The following is a 17892-nucleotide window of genomic DNA, read 5'->3' on the forward strand; positions in this document are numbered from 1 at the left end:
CTAAAAACAGGAATGCAAACATGCAGTTTAGAGATTCCTGAGACCTAACTAGTTTTCCTTAACTGAAGTCCATCCATTTGTAGGTAAGAACCCACCCTGGATAAATGATAAGCCCCTCTATAGTTCCATCTAGCTATAGTCACTGAGTTGTGTCCCTACTTTTTCAGTACAGAATACTCACCGAAAGAAATAAAACTATTCTCTCCTTTCCAACAACTGGAGAAAAACATTGCTAGAACTGTCCTTTATCCCTATGACAGAGATAGAAGGAGCATTTACCAACTTGGACATGGATTACTGACACAGCCAGGCTGTCCCAGCATACAGGCAAGTATATCACATGTAGCAACATTAACACAAATTAACTACAGTTCCTGTTCCAGCCCCCACCTTCTCACACAGGACCTCTGGTCCCCTTGAAAAGTCCCAACCAAGTATTTCTAGGACTCCAGCAAGGAAAACTTCGAAGAGCCCACAGGCAGTCTGACAGCCAGTCACAACACCATCTGCTCTTCCTCCTTCCTGTGCCAGCTCCCCCTAGTGTCCTCAGGAAGGTAGCCCTCCACTGCCTCTGCAGATGGTGCCCACAGTGAGGATGCTAATGCCCAGATGCCCCACAACCAGCAGAGCCCTGCACCCAGGCAAGACAGGTTTTGTGCTTTCCATCTCATGTTGTAGAGGCCCACATGCCATAAACACATGCACAAACAGCACACACACACAATGTGTATAACACACAAAATGTACTAAAAACCACATGGCACCTTTATCACTAGCATTCAAGTGCCTGTAAGCCTGAAGCATGAGTACAAGTGTTTAGGCTCCTTGGGGGATCTTTTTGCCTAATCTCTTTGCACCAAGAAAAGAAAAAACTGGAATAAATGCCCTGAAGGTTTGCAGGTGTGACACTAAAGAGTGTGTAAGTAGACACCATTCCAAATGCACAGGTTCAATCAGCCTAATGCTTCAGTTAAATAAAGATATAGTCCCTAACTGTGGCTTTCAGCACAACCACAAAAGACTCCTGCTTAACAAAAGACAGCCAGATCAAGCACCTCATTCCTTCTCTCACTCAGCACTGTCTGATCAGTGGCCCCATTGTTGGTGATGAAGTAATGCAGTATTTAGCACAGTTACACATGACACTTGAAGGGTATTTTTCAATTAAGCATTTCTTCCTAGCATGCATTAGTAAAGATGTCGACCACAGGAAGCATGATGTTAAGTATTTATAGTCACATATAAGTCATCATTTCACACTGAATCTGTATATTGTTTTAGTTCCACCAAAACAGCTTGAGACTTGGTTACATTTACATTTAAACACAGACACATATTCTCTCTCTTTCTCTCCCTCTCAGTTGTCAGAATAATTAATATATAAGCTTGTGTTTTTAGAATAATTTTGGATTAAAATATTTTATTTATTATAATGCAGACTTGTTTTTAATGCATAATTTTGGATATTTCCTAAAAGCTTTTTGAAATAGTTTATTTTTTTAGTTCTCATATTCTTATTTTTTTAATTTATTACAGTTTATTCACTTTGTATCCCAGCTGTAGTCCCCTCCCTCATCTCCTCCCATGGTCTTCCCCAGTCCCCTGATAGGGGAGGTCCTCCTCCCCTTCCATCTGACCCTAGCCTATCAGGTCTCATCAGGACTGTCTGCATTGCTGAGTTCATGTCAGAGGCAGCCCCTGTTCCCCTTACTAGGTAACCCATTTCAGCTGCCATGGGCTACATCTGTGCAGGGGTTCTAGGTTATCTTCATGAGTGGTCATTGGTTGGAATATCAGACTCACAGCCAAACTTTGGGCAGAGTACAGGGATTCTAATGCATTTGTTGATGAAATATATTGATGTTTTGTATACTGGGATATACTTACATTTTAATTTTAATTGGTTTTATGTGTTCACATATACATTGTGGGGGTGGGGGTGGGGGTGTGTGTGCATGCATTTGTGCACGTGTGGGGTACGTACAGGGGTGTGTGCGCCACACTTTCCTCACCTCTTACCTTGAATGAGACAAATGTTCTGGTTTGCTGTTGATACATAAAGCTAGGTGGCTCTAATGCTTCTAGGCACTCTCTTGCCTCTGCATGCTATCTCTTAATCGAAGTGCTGGGATTACAGACATAGGCTAGAAAGTCTCCCTTTCATTTCACTGAACCATCTTCCCACTCACCCTGTTTCAAGACACGGCTTCAAATTCACTATGTGGCAGAGGATGACCTTGAATTTTTGAGCACATGGACTACCATGATGGAACCCGGGCTTCCAGACAGCTAGGCAGGCACTCTACTAACTGAGCAGCATTCTTGAAATTGGTTTTAAATTTTGTAGGTCAGTGAGGAGAGTGTAAGTGAGGAACTCGGCAAATGTATCTTATGTTCAAAAGCATAAAAAGCACCCTCCACACACAAAACCTAAAAGAAAGTCACTTTGCCCAAAATTCAAAGCTTCAAACAATGAAAAGTAAACACACTTGTCAAGCTGACGAGCATAAAATACACCTGCAGGATATCTCAAAGTCTTTATTTGATGAAGACTTAATTACTGTTCAAAACAATAGAAAGGAGCCGGAAAATGATTCCCATGAAATCTCCAACTTGAGCAACTGAAAAGAAATCTCTAGCAATTTCACGGTCTTTATAGATAAAGATTTCATCTCTGATTAAATTAAGAATGTCAGTAGCCTTCACTTGAACTCTTACATTTCATACCCAATGAATCCTAGCTAGGACTTCCCTAGTTATAAATGCTTAAGACTCAAATGAAGCTTGGCTTACAATCCACTCTCCTCTTCCAACACTCAGAAAATGAGTTTCATCACCCCCCTGCCATAACATGATAACTCAGCTCCAGACTGAGTGCCTAAAGAGGCAACACATAGGATCCTCATGGTCCCTCTGGGCATCTACGGCTGCTTTCTAGCCAAGTATTAAACCACCACTGACCCAAGAGTGGGAACCTGACGCAAGAGTCAGGATGCAGGAAGTAGGCAGCTGGAATCTTATAAAATTCTTACTTATGGGCAAAAATGAGAACTTAGCTAAGCTGCCATGTACTCCATTTTTACACCTCACATGTGTGCCCATCTCAGACTTATTTAAGTGGGAATCTAGAGGGTTGAACACTAGTAACAAAGGCCAACGAAGACATAGCAGGCTCCCAAAAGCATCATTTCATATATCTGTTCATCATCCGTAACTTAAACTGAGGACAAATCTTGGACCATGCATTTTAACAACTTAGTGAACACAGTGAATATTTGAATAGAATTGTCTCTTTTATATTGCAAAGGCTGGGGGAAAGATGTTTCTTAACCATTTGCATTGAGGGACTGACTCAAAATAATCTGTATAAACTTTTAGTAAAAGGAGTATTGGCTTTTTTGTCTCAAAGAACTTTAGAGGTTTTGAATATATATATACAATAAAACCCAGTGTTTGTGTGTGTGTGAGTACACTTACGTGTGTGTGTTTATGAGTGTGTATGTGTGTGTTGCTATATCATGTGAAGGCTTGTTATGTATGCCAATGAAAAGCCCAGAGGATGACATCAGGTATGGTGCTCCACCATTCTTCACCTTATCCCTTCAAGACAGGGCCTCTCCCTGAACCTGGACTTAGGCTAGCAACCAGCAAGCCCAGCAATTCTCCTGCCTCTACCTCCCTCACAGTTCTGGGGTTACATATCCAACATTTCACTCAGTGCTGGGAATTCAAACTTAGATCTTCAGGCATACACAGCAAGTGTTCCTACCCACTGAGCCCTCTTCCTAGGCCTGAGGTGCAGGCTTACACAAATATACACACACACACAATCACACACACGCATACATGCATGCACATGCAAAAATACTTATACATAAATGCATATATATTCACAGGCACACACAGCATCAAAAGGCCGAGTGATGACCTGAAAAGAGGCGAGCTTCCTGCCAGGGTCTGTAAACTTCAGCACACTGTAAGGCAGTGACCAGTGTCCTTTCCAGCTTATGTCTGCTCCCTCGCTAACCCAGTGTGCTCAAACTGCTGCTAAGATATTGATACTTCACTCCAAAAGGTATATTATTAAGGCTTTGAAATTTTTAGAAAAATAAAACATAGAGATCCTGTTACTGAGAATGATCCTCATATTATTTTTTAATATCAAATATGTAATTCTAAGTGTATCTAATTCTAACAACCATTATAGAAATTATATAGAATACCTCCAAACTTAATTCCCTTAGACATCTCAAGAAAAGGCCTCAGTAATAATGTCATCACTAGTAAAAACAATTCTGCAGAAACTGAAAACTAGCTGCATCTGTTCTGAAGGATAATTCACAATGCCAAGATTAAAACAGATTAACTTCAATTTAAATTTTCCATCATATTTCCAAAAAGTATCAAACCTGTGCAAGTAAAATATAGCATGTGTAAAGCAGAAATAATAAGTAATTATAATAAATACTTAAAATAATAACGTGTGTGTGTGTGTGTGTGTGTAGTATTGCATTATTTTGTTTTTGAGACAAGGTCTCGTTCTTTTTCTTTAACTTGTCTGGAAATTGTTCCATAGTCCAGGCTGGCCTTGAACTCACAGCAATATGCCTGTCTCTGTCTCTCTGGGATTTAACGAATATGAGGATACTGGGATTTAAAGAATTCGCTATGATGATTAGCTCAGACACACAAATACATCCATATATACATATGTTTAAAATGTTTCATTTCTGTGTATGTGTGTGCATGGATGTGTGTGTGTGTGTTTATGTATATGCGTGTGCGTGTGTGTCTGTGCATGCCCATGTACTCACACACAGCCTAAGAAAGCCAGAAGCGAGCAGTGCTCTCTGAAGATGTGGTTCACAGGCACTGCGAGCTGCCTGACATCGGGGCTGGGAACTGCACTCCGGAGGAGCAGGAAATGCTTTTGACAGCTGAGCCATCTCTCCAGTCCCTTTCACTGTAAGTCTTTCTTTGTACACTAGCTCATTTCTGAATTCTAAGGGGAAGCTTGAAAGAATGGAGCTTACACCCTACCTGGTAGAACACTTCTTGAAAACAATGCTTCCTCAAAACATTCAAATTTGGTTTTGTATATTTGCATTTAGAAATATCTATTCAGCATCTGAATTCAACTTTTGAAAATGTCTTTTTTTTTTCCAGGTCTTAGCTTAGAAGACACTCCCATTACACATATGTTCAAGAATCATAGTAATAAAAAGCTAGTATACAGACTTTATGTAGCCACATTTATAGTGAACCTCAGAGGAAAGGTGTAAAGTAACCAAAGCACTGTACATCTGGAAACGGCTCAGCTCACCCTGCTTGCCCTGCAGCACCTGGGGAATGAGGCAGGACCATCAGAGTTCAAGGCAATGCCTGGCTACACAGTGAGCTCAAAGCTACCCTACATGAGACACTCCCTCTGCCCACAAATTCCCAAAACAAACAAATTAATTAAATGCACTTATGGTTCTAGATATCATATATAATACTGTATTACTTTGACATGGAAATTATCAAAGAGAATTTTTTAATTGATTGATTAATTTCTTACATATTTCTGGATCAGACAAATATTCTATTCACTTCCAGCCATCCATTTTTATATGTTCTGAAAACACAGCTACACCTGTGTGAGATGTAAAATGAAAAAAAAAAAAGCAACTGACCAAACTGTATCATAAAGGAAGGAGGGAAAGAGAGAGAAGGAGGGAGGGAGGGAAGGAGGAAATGAAGGAAGGAAGGGAGGGAGGGAGGGAGGGAGAGAAGGAGGGAGAGAGGGAGAAAGGAAGGAAGGACTGAGAGATCAAGATGAACATACCAGACTAGTTCCACTCGCTTCTCCAAAGTCACATATATAAGATGCAAGAAGATATAAAGTTACAAAAGATGATGGAGGCACAAATGTAGAGTATTTAGAGAAATAATATCAAGATGAAATTATTTTTTCTTTCTAGAACTTAAAATCCACATAAATATTTCACCAGAATTAAAAAAAAAACTTCCAAATCTGCATAGGGGCATTCTTAAAATATTCTTAATATGCTTCAAAAATAATGCTGAGACTCATAGACAAACTGGGCCGAGTGCAGAGAATCTTATGGAAGAAAGGGGAGATAGAGGGACCTGGAGAGCACAGGAGCTCCACAAGGAGACTAACAGAGCCAAAAAATCTGGGCTCAGAGGGTCTTTCAGAGACTGATGAGTCAACCAAGGACCATGCATAGAAAGGGCCTAGACCTCTGCTCAGATGTAGCCCATGGGCAGCTCAGTCTCCATGTAGGTTCCCTAGTAAGGAGAACAGGGACATTCACTGGCATGAATTTGGTTGCCAGCTCTTTGAAGACCTCCCCCTGGCAAGGTGGCCTTATGAGGCTACAGAGAAAGAGGATCCAGACAGTCCTGATGAGACCTGATAAGCTAGGGTCAGATAGTAGGGGAGGAGGCTCTCCCCTATCAGTGGCCTGGGGGGGAGGGGGCATAGGAGAGAGAAGAGGGAAAGAGAGTAGAACCAGGAGAACCAAAACAGACCTACAGCCAGGATACAAAGTGAACAAATTGTAATAAATAATAATAATAAAGATAAAAGTAAAAAATTAATAATTCAAATCTTTGTCACTGTAAAAAACATATATTAGTGTTCACTCACTATAAAACTCTAAGTTTATAGCAGGCATATTGAAAACTATTGCCATTTATGCTTATAAAACATAAAAACACATTTCTATTTTTATTTGCTTTGGAAACAAAATAATTACAGATTAAGAGTCATATAACAAAGGCTCCTAGTCTCTTGGTTAAACTCAAATTTCTGACTATTTAAAATAGAGGTGAAGCCACCAGCATGTTCCACTTCATCAAAACTGAAGGGTATGTGCTACAAAACAAGTAAGATGGGAGAAAGAGGGCCTTGTTTTCTCATGCAACACATAAACAGGCTAAAATAAAAATGATGAAGCCTGGAAGACACAAACTTGTCATTCACAGAAGAATAGAAAGCGACGAATGAGACAAGGCGAGAATAATAAAAGTGACAATAATTCCAGGAGTCTGGATTTGCGTCTCCACCTCACAAGGGTCCTCAGCCACTGGTTGTAACAGTGTACTGGTGCTTCCGAAGGCTGGGGACCCCCAAGACATGTCTGTGATACATTGGGGACCCCCAAGACATGTCTGTGATACATCGCAAGCACACTGGCCCCATGGGCCCCAGGGCTTCACCTAACTCCCTCAAGGGAAGCAGCCTGGAAGGCATTTTGTTCTCAAGGCCTCAGGAGTGAAGGCTGATGTGCAACAGTTTCTCCAGAAGCGCAGAGGTTCCCCGCTGCCATCCTTCTGAGAACTAGATTGAGCTCTCATGGGCTGAACATATTGTGGGGTTCAAAGAGCAGGAGACAACTTACAGGCAAAATAAGTGTCTGAGGTTGACCTTACAAATCTACTTCCATACAAACTCTATTCCTATAATTCTGGAAAGCTGCTTATATTGGCTGGTTTCCCATAATATCCTTTGTTTAAAATTTTCCAAGTCTTTTCCCGGACCCGGTCACATTGCCTCCTCGTCAGCCTGAATAAAGCAGACCCAGAAAACGCTTGGTGATTTACAGGGTGAATCAGTGAGTGGATACACCATTACAGAGGTGTTTATAGTCTCTGTACACTTGTGGAGTCACAGGGAACATGCTTTTTCTTCATTCTGCATTTTTTTCTATCTCTTCAAAATTGAAGGTTGTATCAATACAATTGAATATATTTTAATAATATGGGTATATTTAAATTTTAATAATATTGGTAGGTACATAAAAATTGCTTTGTTGTACCAGCTGCTTGTAATAATTGCTTTAAAAACATACAAAAAAGAAAAAAACAAAACAAGACATAAATTCCATCCCTTCCACTCGTTCCTTGAATTTTACACCACTACCCTCTCCTTTGGGCTGTAACACATGTGGCCTTGTATATGACTGTGCGGTTTGTCTAGCTGTCAGACCTTGAGTTTCCTTGCGAACAGGAAAAGAACTGGTAAGTGTGCGCATGCGCAAGTGTGTGCAAACATATCGTGTGTGTGTTCGCGCGCTCGCTCCCACACCCACTTCCCTAGATTGTTCTCTGTAGAAATCTCCTCCATGGGACAAGAGCCAAGGAGAGCCCGAGGACTTCCCTGACCTGAGCCAAGGGTGTACCTTGAACTGGGCACTATCAGCAGGGTGCCCAGAGGACCTTGTGGGAAGGAGGCAGGGAGGAGGATGCAGAGTGGGGGCGGGGAGCTGGTAGCAGGAAGTCCAACACTTTTGCAGTATTTTGAAATCTGCAAAGACTTCTCAAGACAAACATTCTCGAGAGATGCCTGTAAGACCAGCCAGAACACAAAGAGCTACCCAGTTTATATAAACTTTACCCAACAAGGAGAAATCACCGAGAAAGCATCAGCCTTTCTGCTCACTAATGTGTTTAGCTACATCGCCAAGATAAGAAATAACTTTGGAAGTATTTTTACTCTCACTTCTACAACTTTCAGGACAGTTTTACCCTCACTTTTACACTGAAACTCTGTTCTGGTTGCCCTCCTGGTTGCCTGGGATCCACTGTGGCAGCCAATGGCCTTTTCTTAGATCCTAGCATTGGTTAACATGCCAACCCTTAGCCACTGTGCATACCCCTGCCCCAGACCCATTAAACAGGGCACCCAGAGCAGGATCTACCTCTCAGTGGGAGCTCTTCTCACTAGCAAGCTTCTCCTCCTTCAGCTTTGTTCACACTTTCCTGTCTTTTCAACTACATTTCCGACAGCTTGGTATAGTCTACAAAACAGCAACCCCTGAAGTCTCATGCTCAGGGCTTGGTCCCCAGCTGATGGATACAGTCATCAAGAAGAGATTGGAGCGTAAGGGCAATGCTCTAACAAACAGAGACATCCATGAAGGGATTCATAATGTAATGGCACTTGGGAGGTAGGAACAAGGAAGGCCTCCTAAGAAGAAGTAGCCTACTGAGGGCTGGGCTTTGAAGGGTATCTTGTCCCTGCCCTCTGCTTCCTGCTCACCACAAAGTAAGAAGCTTTATTCTACCACAGTCCCACAATGCTGTGCAAGTGGCCACGGACCAATGTACTTATAAGTCAAATAGCATCTCCTTTTAAAATGGCTTCTTTTAAAAGCTATACACACACACACACACACACACACAAAGAAAAAAGAAGAAAAGAAAAAAATTAACACATAATACTTCAAAGTACTGGATCTGAATTTCAAGGCCAAGTTGAAGTATCTTTTTCTCTACATGCTTCCTTTTTTCCTGGTCCAGAATTAACTATTTCCATGACCCTTTGTTCAACTCCTCAACTCCTCCTATTGTGCTTCTCACAGTCTCCTCCTGGTTTCAGTTGGCTGAGTATGTATGGGAAATCTCCAAATAACGTTCAGCTACTTTGTCTGGAAGGATCCTTGTTCCCCAGGGCATATCCCAACACCTGGTACAATGTATAGATAATGCCGGAGATGAGCTTGCATCCCATAATGTGGGTTGATTCTCTGACATTTACTAAAGGCATTGGACTGAAAATATTATCTTCTTGTTGCTCCTCAGTCCTCACAGCGGATCACAGGTCCTGCCGAACACAGCACTAAGTGTGCCCGCTCGGATCTGTCTCCTCAAAGGTGCTCCTGTGACTACCTGAAGTCAGAACTTTGTAACCTCTCACAGAGACTGACCCAACCGCCTCCTAGCTTATCTACTTCCAGTTCTGATTTTTCTCTACAATACTGTCATTAATTAAGCTTTAATTAGCTGGCCTCTCAAAATAAATAAATAAATAGATAGAGCAGTAGTGTGTTTCCGTAGCTCAAGTGTTGTAATATTCTTTCAGTCCTCTTGAAAACAAAGGACAGGTTATGCTTACACACAAGGCTCTCGACTTTTTAGACTGTCTTCCATGGCTCTTTTTTCACATCCTCCCACTTATAAATGCTGTATCGAAAATATAACCTTTACTCTTCATTTTGTAAAACAATAATATTCATCCTTTGTCTTGTTCTAGGTGTAACTCTTCCCACTTGATAAGATCACCTATTCTGAGAGAATCCTATTTAATCCTAGAGCCCACCCCTAACCCCAGGACTCCCACAAGAGCATGGATGTGGTTTCTTTCTTCTTGTATCCACAAAGCATCCTATCTAGACATTTCCCAAGGGCACTGCTACAAACGTTCTTATATTCACGTCAGGTAAATACTGCTCCTAGTTGTTTTAGGGTTTATAAGCAATTGAAAGCCAATATGCAGGCTTACTGGTCACTGTACTCCTCCATACTTCCAGAGCACTAAACTGCACGTGGCAGAACTGTCTCAAATAAGCGCTCATTGAATCTAACAAAACTAAAGCTTTCACAAGTAGCCAGAAAAGCTCAAGTTCCATGAAAAAAGAATGAGGGCTCAAGCCAGCAGTGTTGGCGTCTGTGATGATTGGTGCTCTCAAAATTTCCACTTAAGCCTGATGACAGAATCAAGCTATGCTGCAGTCAATGAATAATTTATTCGTGCACAAATCACTTTGTTAATGGAAATCTTTCATGGCTTCAGATCTAAGATACATCCAGTGCCCTATACTTACGTGTTTGCTTTAATCATTACTACACAAGGTGATGACAAATGGTAATTACAGGATCACAGGGTGCTCATAAACTGATTTAATCCAGAATATTTCTTCTGAGATTAAAACACTTTTCAGTATATGGAAACAGCAACAAATTACACCAAACCAGCCAATTCACTGCTACCATCAAATTTAAGAAGCTAAGCATTTCTTTTGTTAGATATACCACCAACTGGAAGAATAATTTCATTCAATGTAGTTTGTATATTTCTCTGTCTCTTGGTGCTCAGTAACCCCATCCACTTCCCTGAACCACACTGTGAAATTAAATATATCAAAGGAGAGAGAAGTGTGTGCTTGCACGTCACCTATGGCTGCATGGGGCTAACCTGTTCCTTTGCTGTGCTATTTCAGCCGCTTGTGAGATGGCAGGGGTCATGCTCCTCAAAAGGAAAAGATAGCTATTTCCCCTGTCTGTTTTTATTCTGGGAAGCTGAAAGAGACACTCTGGCTGATGGCAGCCCTGACAGGTACACGTGTTGTTAAGGAGGTGAATTTATGGGGAGTTCTGGCAAGGTTAGGGGTTGAAAACCCCTAAGTTCCTAAGTTCTTGGGAAATATTTAGTGAGCTGAGAGAATAGCAAGGAAAGAAAAAGGACTTGAATTTTCCAGAGGAAAAGAATCAAATGCATGGCATTTGTCTGATATTATCTAAAATGTATAAAATCAAGTTGATCATACCACTACCCAAATGGGCATCTCTTTTCATTTTACTTTTTGTGTGAAAAGTCATATTTTAACTCCAGGCTCAAAGCCTCCTTTTTCCCAGCTCCAGAGCATAAACAGAAATGTGTGCTCTTTGCTGTATAATTGCACACGCACATCATCGAATCAGGAGTCCCTCAGTGCTTCCTATACACAGTCCCTCTAATGGTGCATGGCCTCTCAGTCCTTTCTGCTGCCATGCTATTCCAACTCGGATCCACTGCCTCACTACACAAAGTTGGGACATCACAGGACACTGGGCACAGCACCCCAGCGTACACAGGACACAGAACAGTTACCAGAGTGGTGACTTGTGCAAGAGTCAGGAGGACACTAAGAGAAGTAAGCAGAGCTGAACAAGCCACAGAAGCTGGAGATGCAGGGACCCGAGGAGGAGGAAACAAAGGAAGACAAGTGAGAAAGAATTCCGAGCCTACAATGACAACATACATGTAAGCAATTTAGGCAGTGCCTTTGCGACAGTAATGCAGAAAAAAATGATAAGGGCATGCCAGCAGGTGACAGCTCTGCAAGGACTGCATGTGGACACACCCCTAAGCCAGCAAAGACTACGACACCCACTTACCCAACCCCGCCTTTGCTCCTACCAAGCAACACAACCCACAAAAGGCAGCTCTGCACATCACTCTCCTGCTCAAAACAAACAAACAAACAAACAAACAAACAAACGAAAGAAAACTCAGGAACTCCCCAGGCAGGGCCACAGAAAACACCTACCCCTTCACTCTGCAGTCAGTGTCTCAGGGCCATTCCTGCTCAGCCTGAACATCCCAGAATCTATTGTACAGGTTCACAGACTGCCTATATTCCATTATTTTTGTTGACACAGTGCTTTTTATACTTTAAATCATCTGCATTTTACATTTAAAGAGGGTACTAGAAAAAGACAACACAGCTCAAGGAAGCATAAAATCCAGTGTGAAGCTTCACAGAGCAGCCAGCCACTCAGGATGGAAGATCCAAAGCTTCACATTAAATTTTATACTTCACATCTACTTTTATATACTTGCATAGAGTCTTTGGGTTTGGGTCATCTTGGTGTGTGCTTTTTCTTATTTGTTACTTTTTCATAATAAAGTTTCAAATGAAAACATTAAAAAGATGGCACTGAAGACATGAGAGTTGTTCTTATTGATTCTCTCTGGGGATCTAGTAAGATTCATATTTACTGACCAATCTCATTAGTCATTCAGACTAATGACATTAGTCACATATCAATTTTTCAGACCCCAACCTTAATTTTGAAAAGAAATTCGCAAATATTTTAATGAAATCCAACATGTAGTTATGGGATATCTATTAATTTGCTCAATCCTCTTGTTTTTTCCTCAGGCTGAGGAAGATACTGATGAAACAAGGATCTATTGTTGCTCTTAAGCAGCTTACAGTGGGACCTTGAGATACACAACACAAAAAAAACACAGAAATCAATTCAGTTACTTCACCATAAGGTATAAGTAAAAACAAAACAAACAAACAAACAAACAAACAAAAAGACAGTCGAGAAGTGGTGTGAGCAAAACAGGAAGGGCTGAGTGTGTTCTGAGACCAGGTGAGATAAAATAAAAGACCAGTAACCCTAAAATGAAAGGAGTAAGCAGACTATGGCATCAGGAAAGTCATCAAACAACAGCGTGAACAACAGGCAAAGGAGGCAGTGCATGGGACAACTCATTTACCACTTCCCACTTCCTGGATACAAAGTCACAGTGGTATTAAGTTCATAAATCGAGGATCTCTACGTAGGTGGTTTTCCCATCGTTCAGTTCAAAAATTTATAATAAATGCTGTAATTGCCCAAGGAGCTTGAATTCAAGAATTCATTCTTAATCTGTGGGAACATTGCTTAAAGAGGATAAGATTCTCAGACCAGGGAGAATGACTGAGTGAACAGAATCTTCAATTTCATCACACCCACCATGCTGTTGTGTGATCTTTTGGGCTCACTGGACAATCCCTAAAATCAAATTATTTCCCATAATTTCAACAAGGCTTCTATTTCCTTATGTGAATCATGTTAAAACAGGATATATTGACCATATCCACAAAGCTCCAACGTTTGGATAATGGCAGCCAACTAGACCCATGACCTCACAGTGACGGTGACATGTCACCTGACATTGAGTAAATCTGTGAATCACTAGGATTGTGACTCTGACTAAATCGCTGGCTGTAGTGCCACCACCACAGCAGTACCCTTCATTTCTGTGTACACAAAATGAAGTGTATATAATTTCTGTATCACAGCTATTTTCTCACATATGATAACACAAGTAAACACTATTTGTAAATGATAAACTATGACACTTAACTGCAAATAGAAACAAGGCATGCAGTAATTCAGTTTCACTATGTAGGGGTGATCCAGAGAGTTGCTGATGAGAAGTTCTTTGCACAGCCACCATATAGTACAACCAAGGAAAAGAGGCAGAAATAACTCTACAGAAGAGACTATTATGAAATAAGAAAGCAGCTTCCGTCAGAGTGTTGAATAGCTACAGACATGGGATGAAACCTATGCTGCTCATATGACTGGCTTAATGAATGCTGACCAACTAAATAAACAGATTAGTTTATCTCATGAATAAGCGAACTATGTGGCCAAGTGAAATGCTTGAAAAATCCAAGGAAAGAATTTTGAAAAATGGAGCCACACAGCTCATGAAATTTAGTCACTCATGGGCTCCATATGGATCTACTATAATGACAAAACAAAGTGTGATCACTGTAAGTCAAGTATAGATGCTCTAAAAAGCCTATAGATTCCACCAACTTGTCAATACTTAAGCATGTTTAATACCCTCTGAAGTTATAATAAAACAGAAGGGAATTAACATGAAACAACTTCCATGCATGTGAAAATCTACAAAACTGCCTCTCTATGAAAGGAAACAGTTTGATGGTTATACCCTGGCAACTTACAGGGTCTACTGTGAATTGTCTGCAAAGCAGGAGAAGATATAGTGAGCCCAGCAGGTTTGATGTGCACCATCTGAGTAGCTGAAGTGTTCTCGTTTACTTTCTGAACTTAAAGAAATAAGAAGGGAAATAACCATATGCAGGCATACCCAAAGAGAAAGGAACTATAGAAAGTTGAACAATGGGTCTGGGAAATTTTATTAAAAAATTAGCAATTTCTATAGAAATCAGACATTTTGTACTTCTTTTTTAAATTTTTCTTTTATTAATTAATTCATTTTACATCTCAGTCATAGGCCCCTTCTTTCCAGTCCCATCCTCCATCTAGCATCCTTTCTCCCCTATTTCTCAGAAAAAGGGAGCTCCTACCTAGACACTCCAGCTCATCTATTCACATGAGAACTGAGTTCTTCTTCCTCCCCTATGGCCTGATAGGGAAGTCCCATCAGGGGAAAGTGATCAAAAAGCAGGCAAAATAGTCTGTGTTGTCCCTACTCCCCTAACTAGTGGCCCAATATGAAGCCTAAGATGCCCATTGCACTTATCTTCTTGGGGTCAGTGCATTGTAGTATGTCTGTCCTGTACTATATGACTAAAATCCGCTTATAAGTGAGTACATAGCATGTATCTTTCTGGGTCTGTGTTACCTCAAGAAGATCTTTTCCAGTTTGCCTGAAAATTTGCCTACAAATTTCCTGATTTTCTTGTTTTTAATGGCTAAGTCATTTTGTACTTCTTAACATAAGACTCTAATAATTTCTGATTCTAAATATTAATAACTGTAGTAGTTACATAATTCTGAGCAAGGTAATTACCACTCTGAAATCCAATATTGCTGAATAGATAGGGATTCTCAGTTATTTTAAATGATTGTGATCCTACAGCCAGGATCCTGACACATACAGATTGCTCAGAAAAGGTTAGAACACTTCCCTTCGCTCCAGTGAAGGGTCACTTGTCAAACTCCTAATGAATCCACCCCCTTCAATGAAAGACATGTACACCTGAGAACAGAGAGCACAACCCATGGTTACAGGCACGGATTTCAGCTAGACATGTAATGTTAAGAGTAGCTCAAAGCATTACCAACCTGAAAAACAGCAGTGTATAGAAACTAGCATTATTATAAAGGTAAAATAATTCATATTTCTTATCCTTGTCAGAAATACCAAAAAATGAATATTCTAATGGTTGCAGACTTTCCAGTTTTGCAAGTTCCTTTCTATTTGCCACTAATTTGTGGTGCAGACGATTCTATTATTTCTATTCCTTACTTGAACTAGGGGGTCGCAACTAAGTTCACTGATAAAGTGAGAAGTCACTGACCATACTGTCTGTGCACATTATGAAAAAAAGGCAAAGAATTCCATAGGAAACCCTTCTTTAAATTGTAGGTGTTTGAACTTAGAAAACATGCCATTTCTGTGAATTAGACTCATGCTGGCAAGTTAAAGAACCAGCAGGCATGTAGTGGACAAAATACAGGTTCTGTAAGGTTGAAACACTGGCCATTCAGCTGCTAGCACTAACCACCATCATTGCGATGACTAATAGTCACTGGCTCCTACTCCCTGCTGACTGTGTGTTTTATCTTCAGGGAACATTATGGATTAAGTAGCACACTTATTTAATTCAAAACAATCAATATTTCCAAAGCTCTGACGTCAAAGAAGCCCAGAGCTCAAACAGCAAGGCCATGTCCACTTTCAGTCTCCTCTACATAATTGAACTCTATACCAGTTGAAGCTGAATGTTAGCACTGTGGAATACACATGGGAAGTAAGTGTAAAAGCCAAGCCAATGAGTAGTATTGAAGTTACTGCTTTGGAGTATTAATTTTCATTTTCTGACATACAGAGTATCTACAATAAAGCTTTGATTTTGAAAGTTTTTAAAAATTTCTCTTCCCGGTGGGACTGTCATCTGACTGCCTTATATCCCTTTAATTATCCAAATCTGTCTCCAAATGGCACTATGTGTACATAACAATGAGAATTCCCTTACAGGGCAGGATGAAGAAAAATTCCTAGTTTGTAGATTCAATATTTCTACTCTCCTACTGTCCAAAGGCTACACAAATGAAGCAAGACCCAAGGCTGAGGCATCAGGGCAGATCACTGCAGGCAAAGCAGCTGTTGGTGTCCACAGGCCATACAATGCTGAGACATGTGACCAATGAGTGGCACCCTCAGGTGCTCACAAATAGACAAACACCAGTGGTTGGTTTGCCTTGAAACTGTCTCCCAAAATGATTGGGCATTTTCTTCTCTTATTCATTAGAACTTGTTGAATTTTTAAATAGTGCCAGTTTATTTGAGAGAAATTTAATAACAAGAATCACAATTTTAGTATCATGAAAAATATGTAAAGCTCTAATAATTCAAATCTTGTGACCTAAATTAGAAAAACAATTTTTCCCCAAATTCTCTGTTACTATACAAAGGGTTAATTAAAGCATAAACTAGCTTGAGTTAAAAAAATTATCAAGCCTAAAATCAGTATCATTTAGACTTTCTGATGCCAAAAATCTGTTTGAGAGAGCAGGCTTTTACTACAGTGACATTTTAAGAGTAGCCAAAGTCCCGTTCCCACTAAATTCTGGCCATCCCCACCAATCTGGGACTAAACAGCCCTACTCTTCCTGGTTCCCAGTTCTCTGTTTCAGGAGCCTCCAGTGCTACTCAGCAAAATGTGAGCTCCACTGAGAAAGCCCTTCCTAAATGTCTGCTCTTATCCCAGGCACACACATGCACAAGCGTACACCGGAACACAGGCACACACGCACGCACACGCATAAGAACTCACACATGCACATATGCACATCTAAGATGCAGGATTGTTTAGAAGCTTATTATATCTTGGATTTTTATCCAATGAGATAGTTACACCACACAAAACACACACACACACACACACACACACACACACACACACACATCTCCCCCAAAGTAAAATGTGATATTCTCACATTACTTCAGTCTTACAAGGATATTATCAATAAAATGGCAAATAAAAGGGGGTTGTGAGTGTGGCCTAAGAGTGGTGCCTGAATTTAGCATGTGCAAGAGCCCTGGCTTTACTCCTCTGCATCTAATGTAACAGAATGAAATAAAACAGAATAGAAGATAGAAGAAGCAATTTCAAAAAGCAGGTGATGTTTTCCAGTGTTCACATACAGTCAGATTACACGGACCATGGAGATGATACAGTGGGTAAGAGCATGTGCTGAGCAAGCTGGGGGTGTGCGTTCAGAGGGCACCCGGGCAGGGCACAGCTTGCAATGCCTAGCACTGTGGAGGAAGGAGCTTTGCAGGCTTACTGACTGCCAGCCTAGCCTGCTAGTCAGTGAGAGACACTGTCATAAATAATTATGACAGAGACAGATAGAGTTGGAGATGTGTCATCCTCTCCTGGGCTCTCTGTATGTGGGCCTGTGTACTTGCACACACATACACACACCTCCTCCCCCACATATGTCATACATACATGTGCACACATACATGCACAAACACCGCCTCCCACATTCATCATGCATACATGTGCATGCACGCACGCACATATACCATCTCTCCAGAGACATCATATATAGATG

General features: G+C 40.8%; 1 protein-coding gene across 11 annotated transcripts in view; it reads right to left on the minus strand.

The window, feature by feature from the left end:
• Hivep2 (HIVEP zinc finger 2) overlaps positions 1 to 17892 on the minus strand; it is a 192413-nt gene that overhangs the window by 66281 nt on the left and 108240 nt on the right. The window lies entirely within an intron of this gene.

Source organism: Meriones unguiculatus, chromosome 3 (genome assembly GCF_030254825.1).
Source record: "Meriones unguiculatus strain TT.TT164.6M chromosome 3, Bangor_MerUng_6.1, whole genome shotgun sequence".
Taxonomy (NCBI): domain Eukaryota; kingdom Metazoa; phylum Chordata; class Mammalia; order Rodentia; family Muridae; genus Meriones; species Meriones unguiculatus.